Below are 12,717 nucleotides of genomic sequence, written 5' to 3' on the forward strand. Positions count from 1 at the left end.
TCTCCTCTTTACTTCCAGAGTAACAAAACTCAATTTCTTCACATATATTCTTCACATCTATTTCAGAACCATGCAAAAGAGCAGCACATAATTTTTTAAGCATAATTGCTGGACTCTTAGCATAATACAACATTCTAACTAATTTCCTCACTTTATTATGATGCACTGCTAGCATCCTGAAATGATGAAAAACACTCTGGCATACTCTCCTGGAAAGACAAGCCAGTGAATGACCATGCAAACCTGTCACTTCTCTCACTCTGCAAGGATCTAATTCTTGCAACAACCTTATTTTCTGCTTCAAACTTTTCTTATTAAATGACCGTACAAAGTCACAAAGCAAATTGATGGAATCCTGTCGCACACTGCAAATACTACTACACTTCCAGGTGTACACAGGACCCTTAGCACGTCTTCCTAAAACCTCATTACCTAACACCTCTTCTGCCTCTGTTGTCACAAGTTTTTCTTTTTCAACTGGACAACCATCTTTCACTTCATAAGCACGACCACTGGTGTCAACTGCATGCACCAAATCATTATCCTGGAAATAACTCTCCTCATTAAAAAATGCCTTACAGCTTGAACTATGCATCCATTCTCCAGAAAAAACTTCACAAAAATGACTAAGATTAACTATTCTCTTCCATCTACTATTTCTTTTGAAATCATAAATTGCCTTGTTTAGCTTCCTAATTCTATTGATTATCAAAATAAATAACTTACGTTTAATTTCAAATGCCTGATCAATAACTTTCTCAACTTTTTTTTTTCTCTTATAAAAAACAACTTTCTGTTGACCTTTCCTAATATTTTTTAACAAATTGCCAATTATCCTGTTGCGGAACATTCGTTTACGAATGTCCCTAAACTGTTGTTTCCTTCTACTATCATGCACAGAGTTATCTCTTGCTCTAGCAGTAACATTTTTGATTGGCCTTTCCTTTCCATTTGAATTGCTTCTCTTTTTCTGGACTGAAACATTTTCTGTAGTAATATTTTTTTTACTGCAAATATTTCTTATGAATGTTTTTATACTCTTACCCGGTGCTTTCTTGTTGACTTGACAAATCTTTTTGTTAGAGGACTGCTGCTTTTTTTCAATCACCTGCTGTCTTTGACGTTTTGCAGCCTTTCTCAGTCTTTCTTTCGTTGGCATGGTGAAATGTTGAAATGATCTGCAGTTGAATCTGTGGTAAAATATATTAAAAAATGTTATTAACCACTATTACCCAACAGTACATCAATAACAGTAATCAAACACTTAAAACACTACTTTACATTTTTACATACAAGATTTTTTAGTGCATGGCAATTTTAGAATACAGAAATAGCAGAAAAGAAATGGAATTTATATTCATGTTACCTGTGCTATCTTATATGTGAATCTGATCTAATTTTATGAGCATATTTTAATATTTTATTGAAGACACTACACATAACCTGTTTTTGAAGGTGTCTTTATTTTTAAATTAAACGGTTTACATTTTTACTTTTTATTTATTATAAATTTTAAAAATAAATGTTTATAGTTCCATAGGATCAAGCAGGTCAGCTTCCCACCCTATGTCATATAATTCGGACAAATCTGCATCCTCATCACGTTCTTCTTCATCCTCAGGATTTAAATCATCCAAGGGATCAACATCCACTGATGTTTCAATTACAAGTTCAATGATGAGGTCAAAATCAACTGATTGCAGATTATCGCTCATGTTGATGTTGTCTTTATCTTTAAAGAAAGATAACAACAATGAGATGTTGCAGAGTAAGAGACAAATCTCAGAGATTATAATAGTAAAATTGTTTAACAAGAGTAACATTTTGCAGCTATTATTTAGCCATGTCCAGCGATGCTGAGCAGGTGAAGCCTATGTCTAATTTTTCAGTGAACAGGACTCATCTCTTCTTAACCTTGGATAAGCCTCACCGACTCTGTGTCCCCTGCACATACTTAAATGTAAAGGGGCAGATTTATGTTAAATGGCACATCCCCAGGCATGCACCAGTTAACGTGCACCGCTGCTCTGCCACCCATGGTGTGCCGCATTTACAATCAGATAGGAGAAAGCTGCGTCAAAACCCTGCGCCTGCTTTAAGCAGGCATAGGTCTTGACGCAACATTGTGGAGATGGGGCACCCCTGAGCCTTGCTGGAGCTGCATCGCACTTGCGATACAACTCCAGCAATGCACCACCTTTACAGCACAGATACGTCACGCATCTGTGCCATTTTTGCCCCATGCTGCGCCGCATTGTAAATGCAGCACGCCATGGGTGGCGGAACAGCGGCGCAGGATGACTGGCACATCCCTGGTGATGCGCCAGTCATCATAAATCTATCCCTAAGCTTCTTATCTTGTTACAGATGAAACGCCATATGTATCATCAAACTATTTTGCATTTCCTAAATAGCGAATTTTAAGGAATAAATAGCAATTCTTTACCATTCCTAATTTGCAATGAGCAAATTGCTAATTGCAAATTACCCATTCATTTCCATGGGCTAGGAGGCTCATAGGAATGAAGGTGCAATTTGCGATTAGCAATTAGCTCATCGCAAATCAGGAATTTTTCCAAGGGTGCAGGGGTGTCTCAAGAACACCCTGCTGCACCCCTGAAAAAGAAATTTGGGGGCATATGGCGCACATACATGCCCTAAGGGCATGTATTGGCGTCATATGGCACCTTTTGTTTTTTGGAAAAAAAGCTTTTTGAAAAGAATTCGCAAATTACCACCAACTAAAAGTTGGTGGTAGTTTCCAAATCCTTAATGTCATTTTTTACATATTTTTTGTTTGATACATTGCATTTAAGGAATCGCAAAATTTGCAAATCCTTCAGTGCAATCGCAAAATAAGGAATAGCAAATTTTGCTATTCCTTATTTTGCATCAAACTTGTTTGATACATACCATTTGTCTAATTAGCATTCGCAAAGGCCAAAATTCGCAGAATTTTGATCTTTGCGAATGCTAATTAGCTTGATACATATGGCCCCAAGTGAGGCCTGTCTTGCAACATGGTGCATCTTTTGCATCACTGCTGCATCGGTTTCATGTGGCACGTTTTTTTTACACCATGACACATCTGCTTAAATGCATCAATTTGTAATTTTGTCGCCTCATAGCAAATCTTTTGCACCGCCGCTGCATCATAAAAGTGACGCACAGTGGCGCAAAAGAGGCATACACCTATCATAAATCTGTCCCTAGCATTTTAAATAATTAATCCAGGATGACGATAAGGTGTGGCCTATCCAGAGGTTTGTTTAAGGTGAGGCCTACTCAGGATTGCAGATTAAAGTTACGCTTGATGAAGAATACAGAGGAGATAATACATGTAAAGGCCTACCAATGAAGTAAGTAATGTCCACTTTATTGCGCCAGTCATCATAAATGTATCCCTAAGCTTCTTATCTTGTTACAGATGAACCGCCATATGTATCATCAAACTATTTTGCATTTCCTAAATAGCGAATTTTAAGGAATAAATAGCAATTCTTTACCATTCCTAATTTGCAATGAGCAAATTGCTAATTGCAAATTACCCATTCATTTCCATGGGCTAGGAGGCTCATAGGAATGAAGGTGCAATTTGCGATTAGCAATTAGCTCATCGCAAATTAGGAATTTTTTCAAGGGTGCAGGGGTGTCTCAAGAACACCCTGCTGCACCCCTGAAAAAGAAATTTGGGGGCATATGGCGCACATAGGGCATGTATTGGCGTCATATGGCACCTTTTGTTTTTTGGAAAAAAAGCTTTTTGAAAAGAATTCGCAAATTACCACAAACTAGAAGTTGGTGGTAGTTTCCAAATCCTTAATGTCATTTTTTACATATTTTTTGTTTGATACATTGCATTTAAGGAATCGCAAAATTTGCAAATCCTTCAGTGCAATCGCAAAATAAGGAATAGCAAATTTTGAATTAAGGACATTTTAAGTCATTTCCACATGTGCAGTGTTTTCAAATTATGATTTGAAAATCGTTTTTAGGGAAAAGGAATGGTTTGTAAATTTATGACAAGGACATAATGGTGTATGCTTCTTTATAAGGCATTTCAGTGTCTCTGATGTCATTTTTCCCATATTACATTATAAGACCTTTCCCCATGGAGCACATTCCTTGTAAATATGCTCCCACCTGTGCATGGTAAATTTAGATTTTGACTGTTTGAGTCACATAGCCATGTTAAAAGTGACCCAAAAAAATTGCAAAGGCTTTAAAAAAACACTTTCATGTGTCTTAAGGACATTTTAAGTCATTTCCCCGTGGGCAGTGTTTTGTAAGTGGCGCAAAAGAGGCATACACCTATCATAAATCTGTCCCTAGCATTTTAAATGATTAATTCATGATGACGATAAGGTGTGGCCTATCCAGAGGTTTGTTTAAGGTGAGGCCTACTCAGGATTGCAGATTAAAGTTACGCTTGATGAAGAATACAGAGGAGATAATACATGTAAAGCTCTACCAATGAAGTAAGTGATGTCCACTTCATTGCGCCAGTCATCATAAATGTATCCCTAAGCTTCTTATCTTGTTAGAGATCAACCGCCATATGTATCATCAAACTATTTTGCATTTCCAAAATAGCGAATTTTAAGGAATAAATAGCGATTCTTTACCATTCCTAATTTGCGATGAGCAAATTGCTAATTGCAAATTACCCATTCATTTCCATGGGCCAGGATGCCCATAGGAATGAAGGTGCAATTTGCGATTAGCAATTAGCTCATCACAAATTACGAATTTTTCCAAAGGTGCAGGGGTGTCTCAAGAACACCCTGCTGCACCCCTGAAAAAGAAATTTGGGGGCATATGGCGCACATACATTTTATCTAAACATAAGGATTCTATCAATGTGTGGAGGTGCAAAATATTTTTAGAGATCTTATACAAAAATTTAATTGGAGTGAAGTGATAGACTCTCTCTTAAAAGTGGAAAGAAGAGAGCACATGTGCTTGTTTAAAATACCCCTCACACACTAAAAAAATCCGTTAGTGTCATGCTTCATCATAGGGGTCTTCCCGTCCCTATAACGGGGCGGGGCGTGCTACGACCAGACGGACTACGCGGGAGCACTATAATTGTGACAGAGCTATGTGTAGGTGTGTTGGTGACAAGTGAAGTGTAGGGATCTAACTAGTGAGTGCAAAAAATAAAAATAAAAATTCCCTGGCTAGTAGAACAAATACACTTTATTGGAGTCTCTGGCTGGGAATGTTAAAAAGGGGATGTAGGTAGAGCAATTACTGACTACCAAGTCGACATGTTTCATAGGCAGTCCCCTGCTGCCTACTCATCAGGACCAAATCGTGATCCCTACTAGGAATAGCTCAGTTCTAAAGAAAGTAGGCCTACTGTCCTACAAATATACCGGCAAAAATAAGCTGGATATTTGTGCCTCAGGGCATGAGCTGGCCCGGGTGAAGCAAGGCATCAAAGAATAAGTGCCAAAAAAACGGTGACCATTGGTCTCTGTAAAGGAAAAGGAGAAAAACGAGGGAGAAAGCACAGACATATTCATGTCATTACTGCTGGTCACGAAATGCTCTGATATTCACAACCATAGCTAGTTTGGTAGAATTCATAATGCTAGGTACAATTCCCTTCACCGTAGGTATGAGTATATTATTCAAAATGCACCTCTTGTTATTGGACAGAGTGTACGTCATATTGACCAGAACCATCCCAATGGATGTGGTTCATTCATAACCCATCATACATACAGTAGTGGCTCAACACATTCATACAAACGATCCCAAAAGCATCAAAGGGGACATAAATACTTCATATTTTTCCAAGATCGATATTCTAGACACAGTATATCGTATTTTCTTAACACAATTATTCTAGAAATAATGCCAGTGTGGATGGTCACAAAAAACACTCGTTATATACATACTTTTTGGTAGTTCTCTCAGTGCCCCATGAGCTGGCAGGAGGAGGTAGATTAGCGCGGTCTACTGAAAAATAAATGTAGCCGCCCCTACTGTTAGATGTGGTTCGTTCGTTTCCTGATAGTGAAATGGCCCAGTGACCCGTTTTTTAAAGACTCAGGGTCCGAGTCTATCACTTACGTTACCGGCTCAAGCGATTCGCCTAGCATTCCTCCCATCCGAGCTCCGAAGATAGGTAATAGCTCGTCTGCCGGTGGGGTTATATTGAGCCTTCCATCATGCTCATTGACAAACGGAGAAACGCCCAAAGCAAACACTAGAATGGGCAAATCCAAGATGGCCGCCGCAGAACGGCTCAATGTGAGGATTTGTGGCCGATAGTCTTTTCTTGCTTTCTGTCGCCAGCGCGAGGAACCCAGATTAGCTTGATGCGACTGAATAAAAATTATATACTCGTGCTATGCCATATTAATAAATGCTTTGTCTCATTGTGGATTGTTTGGCTCTCTGGTATTAACAAATCAGAAAAATAACAAAAAAATTGAAAAAAAACTAAATTTAGTACACCTCATTTTTGATGCTTGTTAATTAGTGTTCCTGGGTCAGAAAAATATATATCACAAAATAAAAAATATATAGTGTGTAATCGCAGTTTCAGGAGACAGAATATTATCATTCTAATTTATCGTGGGTCAAACTGGTCGTTCAGCTGGTGGTTATTTTTCGTGCCGGGTCCCATTTTTTTATTATTGAATTCCTGCTAGATAGGTGTGGCCCAAGGGTCACAGGAAATAGCTCTCAGATTACCAAAAAGGATAGATTCATTATGTATACATTGCATTAGGGTAAACGGATGAGGTTCCACCTATCCCCATGAAGTGGCATTGTTCCAGAATTCATGTATGTAGATTCCATCAGGTAGGGATACTGGTATTAGAAATACCAAGGTTCACAGCTGTCCCCAGGGTATGTCATCGTTCAGTCCCTTTTTATGGGACTGAATACGAAACACCCATCTCTGTTCTTTTTCCAAGAGGTATCTCTCGTTGTTCACTAGCTCGACCACAGTCCAAGATATTTCGCTGGGTTTATGGTTCATCTCGAGGTAGTGATTCGTGAGTTTAGTGCTGATCTTCTTGCATTTGATGGTGCTCTTATGTTCTCCTATCCTGACTTTCACCGCCCTGCTCGTCATACCTATATACTCCAATCCGCAGGGGCATATGATTAGATAGACCACATTGGTACTATTGCAGTTACTGAAACCCCTTTGCTCCCAGGTTGTCCCATCGCTAAAGGTTAGTTTATTGCTTTTCTTCGTGAGACAACATACCTTACAGTTTCCGCATGGGTGATGGCCATGTACAAAGTCAGGATTCTTCTGCACAGAATTGCTATTTGCTTTTGGTCTGGTGTGGACTAAGGCATCCCTTATGCTCTGTGCTTTTCTATGAGAGAACAATGGTTTCGGTATTTGCAACCCACCGCTATTCAGAATCCTCCAATTCCTGTTGATAATCTTGGTCACCTGATTTGAGCAGGTATTATAGGTGGTGACACAGATCGGTCTCTTCTCCTCCTCTTTCTGTATCTTTTCTTCCAGAAGGCTCTCCCGGCAGTTGTTTTTTGCCCGTTTGTATGCCTGGTCGATGATCTTATCAGGATAACTTCTGGCTTCCAGCTTCTTCTTCAAATCCTTAGACTGCAGTTTGAAGTCTCCAATTTCTGTGCAGTTCCTGCGAAGGCGCAGGAACTGACCATACGGGAGATTGTCCCGCAAATGTCTCGGGTGAAAGCTGTTGTACAGAAGTAAACAGTTCTTCGAGGTTTCCTTGAAATGAGTTGTCGTCCTCAGTCTGCCTTCCTTGGGGAAGATATTCAAATCTAAAAATACCAAGTTACTGTTCGAGGTGGTACTTGTGAACTTTAAGTAGTTGTCTTGCAAGTTCAACCAGCTCAAGAATTGTTTGGAGGCCCTCTCATCTCCATCCCAGATGATCAGGATGTCGTCGATATATCGTTTCCATACTTTGATGTTGTCTCTGAAAGGGTTGTTCGGATGAAGTATTTTGGTCACTTCTAAGTGGTGGACATATAAACCAGCTATGCTGGGAGCAAATGTGCTTCCCATACTACAACCGTGTTTCTGTAGGTAAAGGGTACCTTTGTGCTCAAAGAAGTTCTCTCTAAGAGCTAGGGAGCAACATTCCATCACCACGTTACGTGGTGTTTGGTATTCCCAGAAATCCTCAAAAAGGACGTCTTCCACAATCTCTAGGGTAGCATGATGAGGTAGGCTGGTGTAGAGACTCTCTACGTCACAGCTGATCAGTAATTGGTTGTCGGGATCAAAGGTGATGTTTTCTAATAGGTTCAAGACATCCTTCGTATCCCTGAGATATGTTGACGTTTTTTGGACAATCGGTCTGAGGAAAGCATCTGCAAACCTCGACAGAGGTTCCAACACCGACCCAATACCAGATACGATAGGTCGTCCTGGGGGGTTCTGCAAGTTCTTGTGTATCTTAGGGAGTGTGTACAGATACGGGGTCCTGGGGTTCTTCTGACACAAGAATTCTCCCTCCTTCTTGGTGATCCAGCCGTGTGTCACAGCTTCCTCCACCATTGTACTAATTTTTGTTGCTATCCTCTGTGTTGGATCTGTGTGAAGAATTTCGTAGTTTCTTTTATCTTCCAACAGTCTCATGCATTCTGCATCGTACTGGCTTGCATTCTGTATGACAGTTGCGCCGCCCTTGTCAGCCGGTTTGATCACTATACGTTTGTTGTTGCTCAACTCCCGTAGTGCCAGTCTTTCCGCATTGGTCGTGTTTTGAAAGGTACTCCTTTCCCGTGGGTTGATGTCTTCAAGTTCTCTCATTACCGACTTCTCGAATGTTAATAGTTCGATTGGTAGAGTGTTATTCATCGGTGTGAATGTAGATTTTGGTCTAAGTTTGGTATCACCAAGTTCAATCTCGTCCTTTTTGTCTTTGAAGAAGACTTGCAACTTGAGACGTCGCATGAACTCCTGGACTTCCTTGCATAGATGAAACTTGTCCATGTTGGCAGTGGGTACATACCCCAAGCCTTTCTCCAGTACTGCTTTCTGTGCTTCCGTGAGTTCACAGTCAGAGAGGTTTACCACCAGACTTACTTCTGGCTCTTTTTGGCGCCTGTCATGCTTCTCGTGGCTACTCGTGGGGTTTCTTCCTCTCCTGTGTTCCAGTGTACAGAGGTACCCCTCCGGTTTCTTCCTCTCGTCTGTCCCTGGCGCCCCCCTAAAAAAGGCGCCGATTGGTCGAAGTAGCCATAATCCTGTTGTTGATACCCCCATACGGGAAAAGGCCCTTGTGGATGTTGGAAAGGGGGTTGTGGACCGAATTGTGGTTGTTGCGGATATACCAAATGGGGTTGAAAATTATTCCACCCTCTGGGACCCCGGTAATTGGATCTACGAAAGTTCCTCCTTCCTCCTTGAGGTCTTGGGCTCTTATTGCGACTTGAGTTCGATCCGCTCGAACCCGAGTCTGATGAGTCATCATCTGTGATTTCATTTGTTGTTTTGTAATCATCCTTTATGTAGGGGTAGACCCTTTCTTTGGACCACCGGCTATTGTCTTTCTTTAATTTCTCGTATTTGCTGTTCTTCAGGGTGGTTTCGAAATCATTGAGGGATTTATTCATCTCTTCGAGGAATTTTTTCAAATCTGCTGGAGATTCGTAACTTTTTAGGCGAACTTCGATGGCTTGTATTTCTACTTTTAGTTCGGTTGCCAATCTACTAGCAGTTTTTATGATTAGCACAATCCAGTCACGGGTACATCTCCATGAGATCTTAGACCAGTCGATTTTGAACGTTTTATCGTGCAAGAAAATGAAAGGTTCGTTACGGACTACAAGGCCTGCTGGGGCTGTGTTGGCCTGGAGATACTCGGTCATTAGCAGACCGTGGATGGCGGTCTTTATTTGAGTCCTTCTGAGTTCTTCTAGTTCATCCCAGTCATTATTCTTTGTGGACGGGCCAGCTGTACTCAGACCTTCAAAGGTTCCCAAGGTAGCAATGAGGTTAGAGATCTCATCCTCAGTGAAAGCCAGACCTAGATCGGCCATGGTTGTTTGTCAATAGTCAAAATGAAGAAAAAGTCTTCATTTTGACTATTGACAAACAACCATGGCCGATCTAGGTCTGGCTTTCACTGAGGATGAGATCTCTAACCTCATTGCTACCTTGGGAACCTTTGAAGGTCTGAGTACAGCTGGCCCGTCCACAAAGAATAATGACTGGGATGAACTAGAAGAACTCAGAAGGACTCAAATAAAGACCGCCATCCACGGTCTGCTAATGACCGAGTATCTCCAGGCCAACACAGCCCCAGCAGGCCTTGTAGTCCGTAACGAACCTTTCATTTTCTTGCACGATAAAACGTTCAAAATCGACTGGTCTAAGATCTCATGGAGATGTACCCGTGACTGGATTGTGCTAATCATAAAAACTGCTAGTAGATTGGCAACCGAACTAAAAGTAGAAATACAAGCCATCGAAGTTCGCCTAAAAAGTTACGAATCTCCAGCAGATTTGAAAAAATTCCTCGAAGAGATGAATAAATCCCTCAATGATTTCGAAACCACCCTGAAGAACAGCAAATACGAGAAATTAAAGAAAGACAATAGCCGGTGGTCCAAAGAAAGGGTCTACCCCTACATAAAGGATGATTACAAAACAACAAATGAAATCACAGATGATGACTCATCAGACTCGGGTTCGAGCGGATCGAACTCAAGTCGCAATAAGAGCCCAAGACCTCAAGGAGGAAGGAGGAACTTTCGTAGATCCAATTACCGGGGTCCCAGAGGGTGGAATAATTTTCAACCCCATTTGGTATATCCGCAACAACCACAATTCGGTCCACAACCCCCTTTCCAACATCCACAAGGGCCTTTTCCCGTATGGGGGTATCAACAACAGGATTATGGCTACTTCGACCAATCGGCGCCTTTTTTAGGGGGGCGCCAGGGACAGACGAGAGGAAGAAACCGGAGGGGTACCTCTGTACACTGGAACACAGGAGAGGAAGAAACCCCACGAGTAGCCACGAGAAGCATGACAGGCGCCAAAAAGAGCCAGAAGTAAGTCTGGTGGTAAACCTCTCTGACTGTGAACTCACGGAAGCACAGAAAGCAGTACTGGAGAAAGGCTTGGGGTATGTACCCACTGCCAACATGGACAAGTTTCATCTATGCAAGGAAGTCCAGGAGTTCATGCGACGTCTCAAGTTGCAAGTCTTCTTCAAAGACAAAAAGGACGAGATTGAACTTGGTGATACCAAACTTAGACCAAAATCTACATTCACACCGATGAATAACACTCTACCAATCGAACTATTAACATTCGAGAAGTCGGTAATGAGAGAACTTGAAGACATCAACCCACGGGAAAGGAGTACCTTTCAAAACACGACCAATGCGGAAAGACTGGCACTACGGGAGTTGAGCAACAACAAACGTATAGTGATCAAACCGGCTGACAAGGGCGGCGCAACTGTCATACAGAATGCAAGCCAGTACGATGCAGAATGCATGAGACTGTTGGAAGATAAAAGAAACTACGAAATTCTTCACACAGATCCAACACAGAGGATAGCAACAAAAATTAGTACAATGGTGGAGGAAGCTGTGACACACGGCTGGATCACCAAGAAGGAGGGAGAATTCTTGTGTCAGAAGAACCCCAGGACCCCGTATCTGTACACACTCCCTAAGATACACAAGAACTTGCAGAACCCCCCAGGACGACCTATCGTATCTGGTATTGGGTCGGTGTTGGAACCTCTGTCGAGGTTTGCAGATGCTTTCCTCAGACCGATTGTCCAAAAAACGTCAACATATCTCAGGGATACGAAGGATGTCTTGAACCTATTAGAAAACATCACCTTTGATCCCGACAACCAATTACTGATCAGCTGTGACGTAGAGAGTCTCTACACCAGCCTACCTCATCATGCTACCCTAGAGATTGTGGAAGACGTCCTTTTTGAGGATTTCTGGGAATACCAAACACCACGTAACGTGGTGATGGAATGTTGCTCCCTAGCTCTTAGAGAGAACTTCTTTGAGCACAAAGGTACCCTTTACCTACAGAAACACGGTTGTAGTATGGGAAGCACATTTGCTCCCAGCATAGCTGGTTTATATGTCCACCACTTAGAAGTGACCAAAATACTTCATCCGAACAACCCTTTCAGAGACAACATCAAAGTATGGAAACGATATATCGACGACATCCTGATCATCTGGGATGGAGATGAGAGGGCCTCCAAACAATTCTTGAGCTGGTTGAACTTGCAAGACAACTACTTAAAGTTCACAAGTACCACCTCGAACAGTAACTTGGTATTTTTAGATTTGAATATCTTCCCCAAGGAAGGCAGACTGAGGACGACAACTCATTTCAAGGAAACCTCGAAGAACTGTTTACTTCTGTACAACAGCTTTCACCCGAGACATTTGCGGGACAATCTCCCGTATGGTCAGTTCCTGCGCCTTCGCAGGAACTGCACAGAAATTGGAGACTTCAAACTGCAGTCTAAGGATTTGAAGAAGAAGCTGGAAGCCAGAAGTTATCCTGATAAGATCATCGACCAGGCATACAAACGGGCAAAAAACAACTGCCGGGAGAGCCTTCTGGAAGAAAAGATACAGAAAGAGGAGGAGAAGAGACCGATCTGTGTCACCACCTATAATACCTGCTCAAATCAGGTGACCAAGATTATCAACAGGAATTGGAGGATTCTGAATAGCGGTGGGTTGCAAATA

Source organism: Lissotriton helveticus, chromosome 6, assembly GCF_964261635.1.
Source record: "Lissotriton helveticus chromosome 6, aLisHel1.1, whole genome shotgun sequence".
NCBI classification, from domain to species: domain Eukaryota; kingdom Metazoa; phylum Chordata; class Amphibia; order Caudata; family Salamandridae; genus Lissotriton; species Lissotriton helveticus.